Below are 11779 nucleotides of genomic sequence, written 5' to 3'. Positions count from 1 at the left end.
TCTTGAGTGTCTTAGTTATTTCTTCAATTGTTTTGGCCCTTTATTAAATGCTTTACACTTGTTCCTTTGTGTAAGCTTTGCTGCTCAGAGCCACAGTTGCCCAGGGTTGAGCTAAAGTTTAAAAAACTAAACATATAAATCCTAAAAGGGGTTAATATATTACATGGTGAGGTTGCACAATCACACCATGTAAAGCACCCCATTTCCTCACAACCGCACACCAACATTCTATTACATCCTTCACTCTTAGCTTTCCAGACAACGTCTCAGACACACAGGGAATGGGAGCACAGAATACGACACACATTCCAGACACCAGCTCAGACATAAAGGGAATGGGAGCACAGGATATGACACACATTCCAGACACCAGCTCAGACAGACAGGGAATTGGAGCACGGGATACAACACACATTCCAGAGACCGGCTCAAACATACAGGGAATAGGAGCACAAGATACCATACACATTCCAGACACCGGCTCAGACATACAGGAAATGGGAGCACAGGATACCACACACATTCCAGACACCGGATCAGACTTACAGGGAACAGGAGCCCAAGATATGAAAAACTGGTTTGGCGGCGGTCTGGGCAGTACATCTATGTGACAAAACGGAGACCAACTCCTTGGAGTACGGGTGGCACTTGGAGGGGCCCTCTGCCAGACACGCATGATTCCCAACAAAAGAATAGTTAAAGTACCCTTGAAATACAGAAGACTCAAGTTCAGGTGAGAGCCTTATGTCTCATTAAAGTGCATGAAACACATGCATAAAAGGCAGGGACACACACATATAGACATGATGAAGCCCCAGACCCGTAAAGGCTCTTTGCGATGACCGAAACATGTTGCCAAGAATCAGGGGTGATTGAGACAATAGTGCTCGATTAGAAACCTGTACTTATATTTAATTAGACCCACTCTACCCTACTAACAAATAGAAAAAACCCTCATGGTATACCCAGTCAGAATTGCTAACTTTTCTTCCTCTAACTGGATACTTGTTTATCCAGATGGATATTTCATATAAGTACTCCCGTTCTTGGTTCAGTTCGCCCTGGTGATAATACCCTACCAGGTTGTGGATAGGCGTAGATGAAGAAGCATGCCACTGTTTAGTGGGTGAGACGTCTATTCCAAAAATGTTGTCTTTCCCGGTAGAACCTTCAATTTGTTTTATTGTATTTTCTTTTCTTAAGAGCCTGGTTGCTCTTTTGTGTGTAGATATGACTTTCAGACTTTGCAACTAGGTTGGTCTTTGTTTGCTCTCCCTGTGTGAAGTAAGCACAGGATACAACTCAAATTCCAGACATCAGTTCAGACATGGAGGAAAACACAGCACAAGGGATACCATAAACATTTTAGACTCCAACTCAGACATACAGGGAATGGGAGTAATTGCATTTATATAGAGTTTACTTTGCCTGATGAGGTATCAAAGTGCTTTTTGGTGCCTAGCACACTACCCCAAACTCAAAAAGGATTAATGGTGAAGTTATATAGGGAATTATGAAATTAATTTTAGCGGTGAACATGTAAGTCTGTTAGTTGGATTGAAAAGGATAGTGGAGGGATAGAAGAGGAAAGGGTCTAGAAAGTGCTTGTTTATTTGGAGATCATAGCAGTAGGAGGAGGTTTGGGATGAGTAACATAGAGATGGAGATGGGAAGTCTCTCTAGAAGTGGATGAGGGAGAAAGATGAGGTATCAGATGAGTCTAGGAGGGATACATGAGAGAAGGGTTTAGAAAGGCTTGTTTGGGAGATCTGAATAGCAAAAGAGGTTTGAGACGATGCAAGGAGGGGTAGAGGAGGGAAGAATCTAGAAAGAGTTATTCTGGGTATCATATCAGGAGAATTGGGTTTGGAATTTGTCATAGAGTGGAGGTAGAGGATCTATTGAGAGAGGCATATGGTGAGATATATGGTAGTGAATTGGAGATGCAGAATTATGAATATGGTAATATAAAGATACATAAGTGCATTCAAGGTATATATGTATACAAAAGTTAATATAGCTAGATTTAAGGTTATATTTGCTGCTAATTTATAACTATTGTAGATAAATAGTTATGATAAAAATGCACTTATTTATGCAGTGACCTATATACGAGTTAAACACAGAATACTATAACCCTAGCTAATATGTAAAAAATGTTAACCACACCTAACGAATATATATTTATAAACATAATTATTTTACACATTTATACAAAGGAATACACATATCTAGGTACATACATATAATCCAAATAAATGCTTATATACACAGGGATGTCCTGTACATTTATGTTTAAGTATGGTGGGGAAGAGTCAACTCTTGAGTAATTTCTGAAGAGAAGACAGTTATCCCTGGATCTTATGTTTGGGGGCAAAGAGTTTCATAGTGTGGCTTCTGGAAAAGAGAAGGGTGTGCCACCTATGTTTTTTTCTTGTATGGTGGAATTTTGTGGCGAGGTGTCAATCTAGAACGGAGGTAAGTAAGTAAGTAAATTTATTCGATCAAAAAAGAAATTGATCATTTACAGAAATAAAAAACATCATAATACAATATAAAAACAGTTAAATAAAATTGGATAAAAACGTCATATTCCAAATAGCAACAATTACAATTAAAAAGATGTATCACATACTCTCAGATCAGGCTAAGGTAAACAAAGCAGAGGTTAATTTATTTATTTATCAAGTTTTGTATAGCGCAAACTTGACCAGTTAGGTATCGAATCGCTTTACAGAGTAGACAAAATAGAGGTAACACAAGGTAAATATGGAATAAATACAGTTTCATGAAATAGATACAGGTACATAGTCACAGTTTATACAAACAGTATGGGCGAATCAGTGGGATATGCAAACAAAACAGTTCTGAGGAAGTTATGGTAAAGTATAGTGAGGGTCGGAATTGGAGGTACAGTTTTCCTTGAGGTAGTATGTAGTGAAGTTCAGATTTATTTAGCGGGTCTGGGGGGTTAGGTACTTGTTAAGAAGTAAAATGTTCTTTCTTCTTGAAGTGTTGGAATGTTTGAATGTCACATAGATCCTGTGGCAGCGAGTTCCATAGTCTGGGAGCGTTCCCTCGAGAAGGAGCGTGTGCAAGATTTTTCTTTTCACCCTTTTTTCAATGGCTTTGCAAAGAGAGGGAGGTTAGTTATCAGTCTGTCATTGTTAAGGTCTTTCAGGTTGGCATCTGTTTTTTTGATGAGGTGGGTGATGTGTGCATGTTTAAGGGAGGCCGGCCAGCATGGAGCCACTCAATGGGGAGGAGTTGATGATTTTTGACCAAATGAGGAAGATGATGTACCTAAGATTTCCGACAAGTGCAGTAGGGAGGGTGTCTGAGATGTTCAACCCTGGCTTCATGCGTGAGAGTCGTTTGCAGACTACTTCTTCAGGGATACAGCTGAGTTCAGTTCAAATTGCATCACTTTTTAATTGAATAGGTATGCGGTTGGTGTTCTGGATGGCTTTTAGGCGGACATTGGGGAGACAGCGGTTGGGTAGAGGTAGGGCCTTGGGTGGACCCTCTTCATTCTGGGGGGCAATCATGGGGCATGGGGGGGGGTGGCAGCAGAGAGAGTTCAATGTTAGATTTTTTTTCAGAGAAGAATGTTGCAATTTCTTCACAGTGCTTGGTAGAAAAAGTTCATGAGTGTTGAGGGAGAGAAGAGGCTTCCTGATGGTGTTGAAGAGGTCTTTGCTATTTAGTGATTTGAATCCTGATGAAGTGCATTCCTGTTCCATTTATTGCTTTCTGGGTGATACAATGTAACTTGAATGTGGATGTTCTGGCAACCAGTGGCCAATGTAGTGCCCTCAAGGCAGGAAATGTGGGCTTGTGGCTTTACATGCAATAGTAGTCTAGCAGCAGAGTTCTGAATCTGTTGTAATATTTTCATAGTTGTTGAAGATGATCCGTGGTAGAGGCTATTGGTATAATCAAGGGATAGGTGAAGAATTCCACTCTGCCTGTGGAGTTCTGCCCACTCTCTGCTCCTGTGGAGTACTGAGAAACTCAGCAAAGTGACAACAGCAAGTTGGCGGGCTCTAGCGTGAAAAAACTCACATGCTAGACCTCCTCCCAGAGAGATTGTTTATCATGGGCAGTTGCGGCAGGCCGCGTCCGCACGAGTTGAGAAATCTGCCATTCATGCTGAGGAAGCTGGCGCTCGAGTAGGATGTCTAATCGAGTGGCAGAAAGCAGCAGTGCCCTCTGGTGCGATCTGTGGTGCTGTTCGTGCTGAACAAACACCTGGTGCTAAAAATCAGTGTGAGCAGCGCGACTTAACAGACTTCACCGCTTGCAGAACTCTGCGGAAAGTGATGGAGTTTATTTGCACTTTTCGGAGTTCCACGGAGTAAAACTCTGCCAACTCCACCCAGTCCTAGTTTAGACAGAACAAGAGTGGTGGTGTTGGCGAGCCAGTGACCAAGATGGCCACCTGACTCCAAAGCTCCGGAGCCACCTTCACCTTTTTTGGCCTCCTGCTGCTCCATTGCCTCTCTTGGGCTGAGACGGTGCGGTGTTCGGCTGCCTCATTAACAGAGGCATGAACAGAGCCACAGGGGCTACCTAGGAATCCAGCCGAGATTCAAACTTCACTAACCACATATTGTGCCTGGTCCAAATTACAAAGATATTTACATGCACACTCTCTCTACTCTCCGCACATACCATTGCCCGACAACCCTTGGTGATCTCCAATGACATAAAACGCTCACTAAGCGAACATTAGCCCAATTTGGTCTGCATACTGTCGGTGACTTCTCATGGGGTGTGCGGTTGCGTACAGTGGAAGACCTAACAACACATAGGGATGCATCATACATGGACAACTTCATTTTACACACACAGAGCCTTGAACAGGAGACTCCCATCCACTTCACAGGAGCCGGCAGATTTCCTACCGCTAACATTAATCATCACAGCATCAGATGGCGCATATCTAGTTTCACAACTTTATCACACATCACTAACACTCCGACCACTAGCTGGGGCGAAAGCTTGTGTGGCCTGAGAAAAAGATTTAGGTTATTCGCTGCCAGACCAGACTGTACTGCTGTGAACAAACACGTTATGTGTCCAATAATCATAGGCACCAATTGCTACATTTTAAATACCTACAAAGAGCATACATTACACCACACCTGCTGGCCAATATGGACCCAACTAAACCACACACCTGTGCTAGATGTGTCCTAGACCATGCAGACTTCACACACTTTGCTTGGAACTGTGGACCCATATAGGCATATTGGGGGTATGGTTTTACACAAGTTGTCCTTGATGATTAAATACACGATTTTATCCACTCTGCTGATGGCTCTGCTGGGTTACAACAAGTCATTATAGGCGGTAGTGCGGAGATTTGCTGCCATTGCCTTACTCATTGCCAAAAGACAGGTCTCAATGAACAGGGGAGGAACATCGGTTCCAACACTGAAAGCCTGGTTGTGCGATTTCATATACTGCGACACCACATGCGACATATATGCCACACTACAGCCACCTGCCTCACGACCCAAAAAAATATGGCAACCACTGTGGGACTACTTGCTGGCACATTAGTTAGATGCAGATTAATATGTATGCACAGCAATCCCTCTCGCAAGACATTCCCTAATGTGGTTCTTTGGATAAATGGTGGAAATATGACAATGCCCTTCCGTGTGCTGGGTGTTTGCCACTTACCTGAGAGCGAAAGTACATGTCCATACAGGCTGACTACAAGTCCTGAATCAAAGAGAGGCCCCTAGTTGATGGGGGCCGGGTTGGAAACAGTACCCGTCCCTCATTGGACTACCTCTGAGTACTCGCTGGACTATGGGACTACAAAAGTGATGTGTTACAAATTCAACATGTTTGTTATCGACAAATACCAAGAAAAAGCAGACTAGTTGTTATATTAATCCTTCTCGCAGAGAAGGGCTCTCTGCTAGTTTTGCTTTTTATTTTGTTTGTTTTTTGTTTCAGAAGTACTTAAGAGATGATGCCTCGCTGATTGATAACATTGTAATTCTGCAATGCTTCGAAAATTTCAATAAAGAAAAGTAAAAGAAAGACAGAGATGGTAGCTTGGACCTTGTGTAGAAACACCAGGTGGGGGAAGATGTGTCACAGAGTTTTATAGTAACGAACGTTGATCTTGCCAGTTCCCTAATTTTGAGGTTTCTTACTTCTTTAGATACTTTGGGCTACGGGTACACATAGTACGGCCCGCAGGCTGGCAGTGGCCCGGCAAGCCTTCCATGGCAGCCCGCGGACCATGAGACATCGTACTCGTGTTTTCAAAGAGCGTCTGTAAACACGCTGCTGCTCTGTGGGGGCCGGGTGATTCATTCCAGCGAGGCCAGAGTGGAGCTGCAGGGGCAGTAAGAGGAGGTGAAATACAGCAAAGCCCATTCACATGCAAATGGTCTTTTTAAAGACCTGTGAAGTGCTTGGGTGGGGCTGTGTGTCTGTGCGCGCTGGGGAAGCAGGCTGGGGAAGCTGTCTCAGCCCGGGTGACACACAGGCAGGGTGAGATGACAGAGGGTGACAGAGGGAGGTAGAGGGACAGAGTCAGAGGGAGGGAGGGAAAGGGAGGGAAGACAGAGACAGAGGGAGAGGGAGGAAAAGGGAGACAGAGAAATGGGGACAGAGAAAGGGAGACAGACAGAGGGAGGAGGGTGACAGAGGGAGGAGGGCGACAGAGGGAGACAGAGTGAGAGAGGGGAGTGAGGGAAGGGGAGTGAGGGAGGGGAGTGAGGGAGGGGAGTGAGGAAAGGGGAGTGAGGGAAGGGGAGTGAGGGAAGGGGGATTGAGGGAGTGAGGGAAGGGGAGGGAGTAAGAGAAGGGGAGTGAGGGAAGGGAGTGAGGGAAGGGAATGAGGGATGGGGAGGGAGTGAGGGAGGGAGTGAGGGAGGGGGAGAGGGAGGGAGTAAGGGAGGGAGAGAGGGAGTGATGAGGGAAGGGAGTGAGGGAAGGGGAATGAGGAAAGGGAGTGAGGCAAGGGAGTGAGGGAGGGGTGAGGGAAGGGGAGTGAGGGAGGGGGTGAGGGAAGCGGAGTGGGGGAGGGATGGAGTAAGGGAAGGGGAGTGAGGGAGTGAGGGAAGGGAAGGGAGGGAGGGAGGGAGTGAGGGAAGGGAGTGACAGGAGGGGAGTGAGGGAAGGGGAGTGAGGGAAGGGAGTGAGGGAATGGAGTGAGGGAAGGGGGGGAGGGAGTGAGGGAAGGGGAGTGAGGGAAGGGGAGTCAAGGGAGTGAGGGAGGGGGTGAGGGAGGGGGTGAGGGAAGGGGAGTGAGGGAGGGAGTGAGGGAAGGGGAGTGAGGGAAGGGGAGTGAGGGAGTAAGGGAAGGGGAGTGAGGGAAGGGGAGTGCGGGAGTAAGGGAAGGGGAGTGAGAGAGAGAGGGGAGAGAGGGAGGGATTGAGGGAAGGGAGTGAGGGAGGGAAGGGGAGTGAGGGAGGGAAGGGGAGTTAGGGAGGGAGGGAGAAAGGGAAGGGGAGTGAGGGAGGTAGAGAGGGAATAGGGGGAAGGGAAGGGGATTGAGTGTGAGGGAGGAAAGGAGAGGAAGGGAGAGGGAAGGGAGAGGGAAGGAGAGGGAGAGGAAGTGAGACAGAATGAGGGAGAGATAGGGAGAGAGATGGAGTGAGAGGAAGTGAGACAGTCAGAGTGAGTGAGACAGAGGGAGACCGAGGAGGGAGAGAGGGAGAGAGAGGGATGGAGGGAGGGAGGCAGAGAGAGAGAGATAGAGGGAGGGAGACAGAGAGAGGGAGAGAGAGAGAGAGAGAGATAGAGGGAGGGAGACAGAGAGAGGGAGAGAGAGAGAGAGAGAGAGAGAGAGGTGTGTATGCCAGGTCTGGTAGCTCAGTGGACTAAGGCTTCTGCTGCAGAGACCTGTGTTCAACCTCATGGTCACAGTTTTTTTCGTTGCTCTAACCCTGCCCCCTCCCCCACTGACCCCACCCCCACCGGTGCGGCCCTCGGACACAAACCACACTGTAAATTTGGCCCCGAGAGAACGTTTGTGAGTACCCATGGCTTAGACGGTGTTCCCAGATCGTCAGGCCTTGCGGTGAGTAGGTCATAATATTTCTAATTGTAATTCTGTTTTGGAACTACTCAATTTGAGATGGCCCCAAGTCATCCACTGATCAACGGCTCTGAAGCAACTTAAAATGTGTGAGTTTCCAGTGTTGTTGGGGCTTTCCACTTTAATAAGTATTTGTGCCATTTGTATAGTTGTAACATTTGAGGGGAAAAATATTGATCCATGTCAGTAATGACTTCATGAAGATGCTAAAAAGCATGGGTGAGGTGATACAGTCTTGAGGGACCCCTGCTTTTGTGATGTACAGTTTGGAGGAGAAAGAGGGGGTATGGATGACCTTTGTTCTGTTTTGAAGGCAGGATTTGATCCAGTTTAGAGGAGTCCCTTCTATGCTGACTTAGTAGAGTTTTGTGTTAGAGTATCATGGTCAACCGTGTCAAAAGCAGCTGAGAGGTCCAAGAGATGCAGTGGAAAAGACCTCGTGTGGTCAACTGTGTTCTTAACGTCATCCCAGATGGCAAGGAGGGCAGATTCTATATTTCTGGTTAAACAGATTCCTGTTTGGAAATCTGAAAGTATGGAGTTATCTTAAGTGAATTATGACATCTGGGCAAATGCTGCTCTGTCTTTCTTACAGCTTGTGCCCAAAAGGTGATCTGTAGTTACAGAGGTTAATCAGTTCCAGGTTAGTTTTCTTTAGTATTGGGCATATGTAAGACTTTTATAGGTATTCTGGAAATATTCCCATAGTTAAAGAATCGTTGATGATTCTTCTTACTGGTGTGGCAACAGAGGTAGTTAGAAGAATTCTCTTGAAGGTTTGTGGTGGACATGGGTAAGAAGGGTTGCCAGCAGGCCTGCTTGCTTTGACCAGTTAAGTGAGTGATATTTGTTGAAAGGAATGCAGTGGCTGGGTTTTCCCACTCATGGAGGTATTTTTGGGAAAGGGTTGGTGTTGGTGGTCTTCCTTTGTTTTAAATAGGAGTTCAACATGTCTGCTTTGGTTGTGCAATGGTTTGCCAGTTTCTCTGTGAATTCTTGAGAAATGGGATGAGATTCTTCTAGGCAATTCGGTGAGAATTGTCTGCAATTCTTTATTTGAACATTTCACATTATGAATTCTGTCTAAAAAGTATCTTTTTATGACTGCTGATTTGTATAATCTGTTACGTTTCTGTAGGTGAAGTTTGTCTTGATTGGTGTTTGTTTTGAGCCAGGTGCATTGCAGCTTTCTTTTTTGCTGTTTAATCTCTTTTAGCTCTGTATTTCTCAAAGGTGCCTGTTTTCTTTTCTCCTGTTTTGTTGTTCTTTGTGGTATTAAGATATCAAAAGCTTCCTGTAGCCACTCATATCATTTTTGAATGGAATGTATTGTGCCTAGATCTAAATTGGATGTTAGTTGTGTGTCTAAGTGTTCACAATTGAGTTTGTTCCACTATCAATAGGTGGATGCCCCAGGTTACTTACTGGTAATCTTCATTACTCCGAGTATAGTCTTCCTCTCCACATGCACCAAGCACAGGCCCCTCCAGTGGGCTGATCAGACCACTAAACCACCAGACCTGGAACCAATCACTATCCAGAACCTTCCACTACCAAGGTGAGCCATGCACTATCAAGTGCAAGCAAAAAGCTGGACCGCATAGGACCCATGAGCAGCACGAGGCAAGCCCCCCAGGAGGCAGGACAGGAAGGAAGACCGGAGTCCGGAAGAACCCCGGGTCACCCACTGCAACAGCAGAAGCATGTCCCGTGTCCCGCAACCCATCAGAGTGACAGCGCAGAGGCAGAAATGTGGAAAATCAACAGACCGGGATACAGGCACGCCGGTAAGCTAAACCTGCTGCATGCTCGCGACCACCGCTGGAGCAGGGATGCAGGAAAGAGAGGTGAGCCCACAAGGGAATTCAAGGGACACTACAGACGGCAGGACCAACAGCAGCGTCCAAAAACCATCAGAGCCCGAAGAGCCGGGCGGAATAAAACAGCATAGCCCCCTACGTTCAACACCCGCACCCGCTAGTGCAGGGCAGCCGCAGAAGCCAACAGCGCAAGTAGAGAAACCCCTGACACCAGCTGGCAACCATGAGGTGGGGGAAAGGAGGGGAACCCAGCTAGCGCATGGCCTCCTACCCAGGGCCATGGGACCCGCTAGAGCAGGACCTCGCCCCCACTTACCTGAAACATGCTCTGGAAGAGTCTGCAACACGGAACAAAGAAAACAGGTAATGGGGTGGGTCGTCCCTCCTCTTATACTGGGTCAAGGGTGACAGGGGTCGGTCAAGTTGGGGAGGGATGGGAGGCATGGGATTCTAATTTGCTTTGGAGGGTTCTTGTGGGTGGAGCTAAAGATCACTTTGTTAACTCTTGTGGCGAGGAAGACTTACGAGGAGGTAATGCATGTTAGGTACTTTTAGGTGTATTGCTTTGTTTTGCTTTGTTTTGTTTTATGTTTTATGTTGGAAAGCAAGCTAATGGTGGTCTGACCATGTGACTGGAGTAATTGAAAGGTAACTAGTTCAATATTTGCAAAAATAACATCTAAGATGTGTCCAGCGTTGTGTGTTGGTTTGTGGACAATCTGATGCAGGTTCAGTGCGTCTAAGCCAGCAATGACTGTTTTCGGATGTCTCAATGATGGCAGGTGGCAGAGAGAGGGTACACGCGGATGCTAAAATTAGCAATCCCCCTGCCATTATTGAGGACCCGTGACCCTCGGGTAGGTCACTTCTCCACTGCTGCAGCTCTGCCTGCCTGTCCGCTTGCCGCCAGATCCTCCCCAGATCAGCGCTCTACTTGATCGCCGCCTGGCCTGACTTGGTTCTCCTCGTGTGCCTGCCCCCCTTGCCTCTTTTTTTTCTGTACCCCGCATTTTTGAGTGAGTGCCTCGTGTGCCGCCCCCTCTCTTCTTTCGTTTACCCCGCGCATTTGTGTGAGCGTCCCGTGCTTCTTGGTTCTTTTTTCCCCTCCCGCTTCCCCCGTCTTTCCCGCAGCTGCCTCCCATGCGGCCCGCCCCCCCTATACCCATTGGCTTTTCCCTCCCGCCTCCCAGCTGACCACTCCTCCCCTCCCCTCTCTTATGGCGACCGCTGCGGGGCTGTGCCGCTGGCGCGCCAAAGGCGCACCAAAGGCATGCCTGTCTGCGCCCGTCTGTGCCTGGACCGCGCCCAGTGCCAGGACCCCTGCCCCCCGACGTTGCCAGCCCACACGACGGACTTACGACGCCGCCACCCTCAACGCACTCAAACCCGGCCAGAACCCCGCCTGCTACCGAGCCACCCCGAAATGCACCCACAGACCCTTCACCTGCCAAGCCTGCAATTTCACCTGCCTTCAGACCTGCACCGCACCTGAAAGGCCAGGCATCAGCAACAACCACCTCAAGTGCATCCTGCTCAACACCCGCTTCGTCAACAGACACGCCGCTGAACTCTGGAACCTGCTCGACACAACATCACCAGACGTCGCCTTCCTCACGGAAACCTGGATGAACGCCTCCTCAGCCCCCGACATCACCATAGCCATCCCTGACGGATACAAGATCACCCGGAGGGTTCGCGTCAACCAGACCGGAGGAGGCATCGCCATCGTCCACAGGAACACCATCCGCATCACGACCAACTCTGACGGCACACTCACCGCCACTGAGCACCTTCACTTCCAGATACACACCGACCCCAAGACCACCCTCAGAGGGACTCTCATCTACAGACCCCCGGGGCCACGCGCACAATTCAGCGAAGCCATCGC

The sequence above is a fragment of the Lissotriton helveticus genome, chromosome 6 (assembly GCF_964261635.1).
Source record: "Lissotriton helveticus chromosome 6, aLisHel1.1, whole genome shotgun sequence".
NCBI lineage: Eukaryota > Metazoa > Chordata > Amphibia > Caudata > Salamandridae > Lissotriton > Lissotriton helveticus.
The sequence above is the reverse complement of the archived record's forward strand: the minus strand, read 5'-3'. Positions refer to the sequence as shown.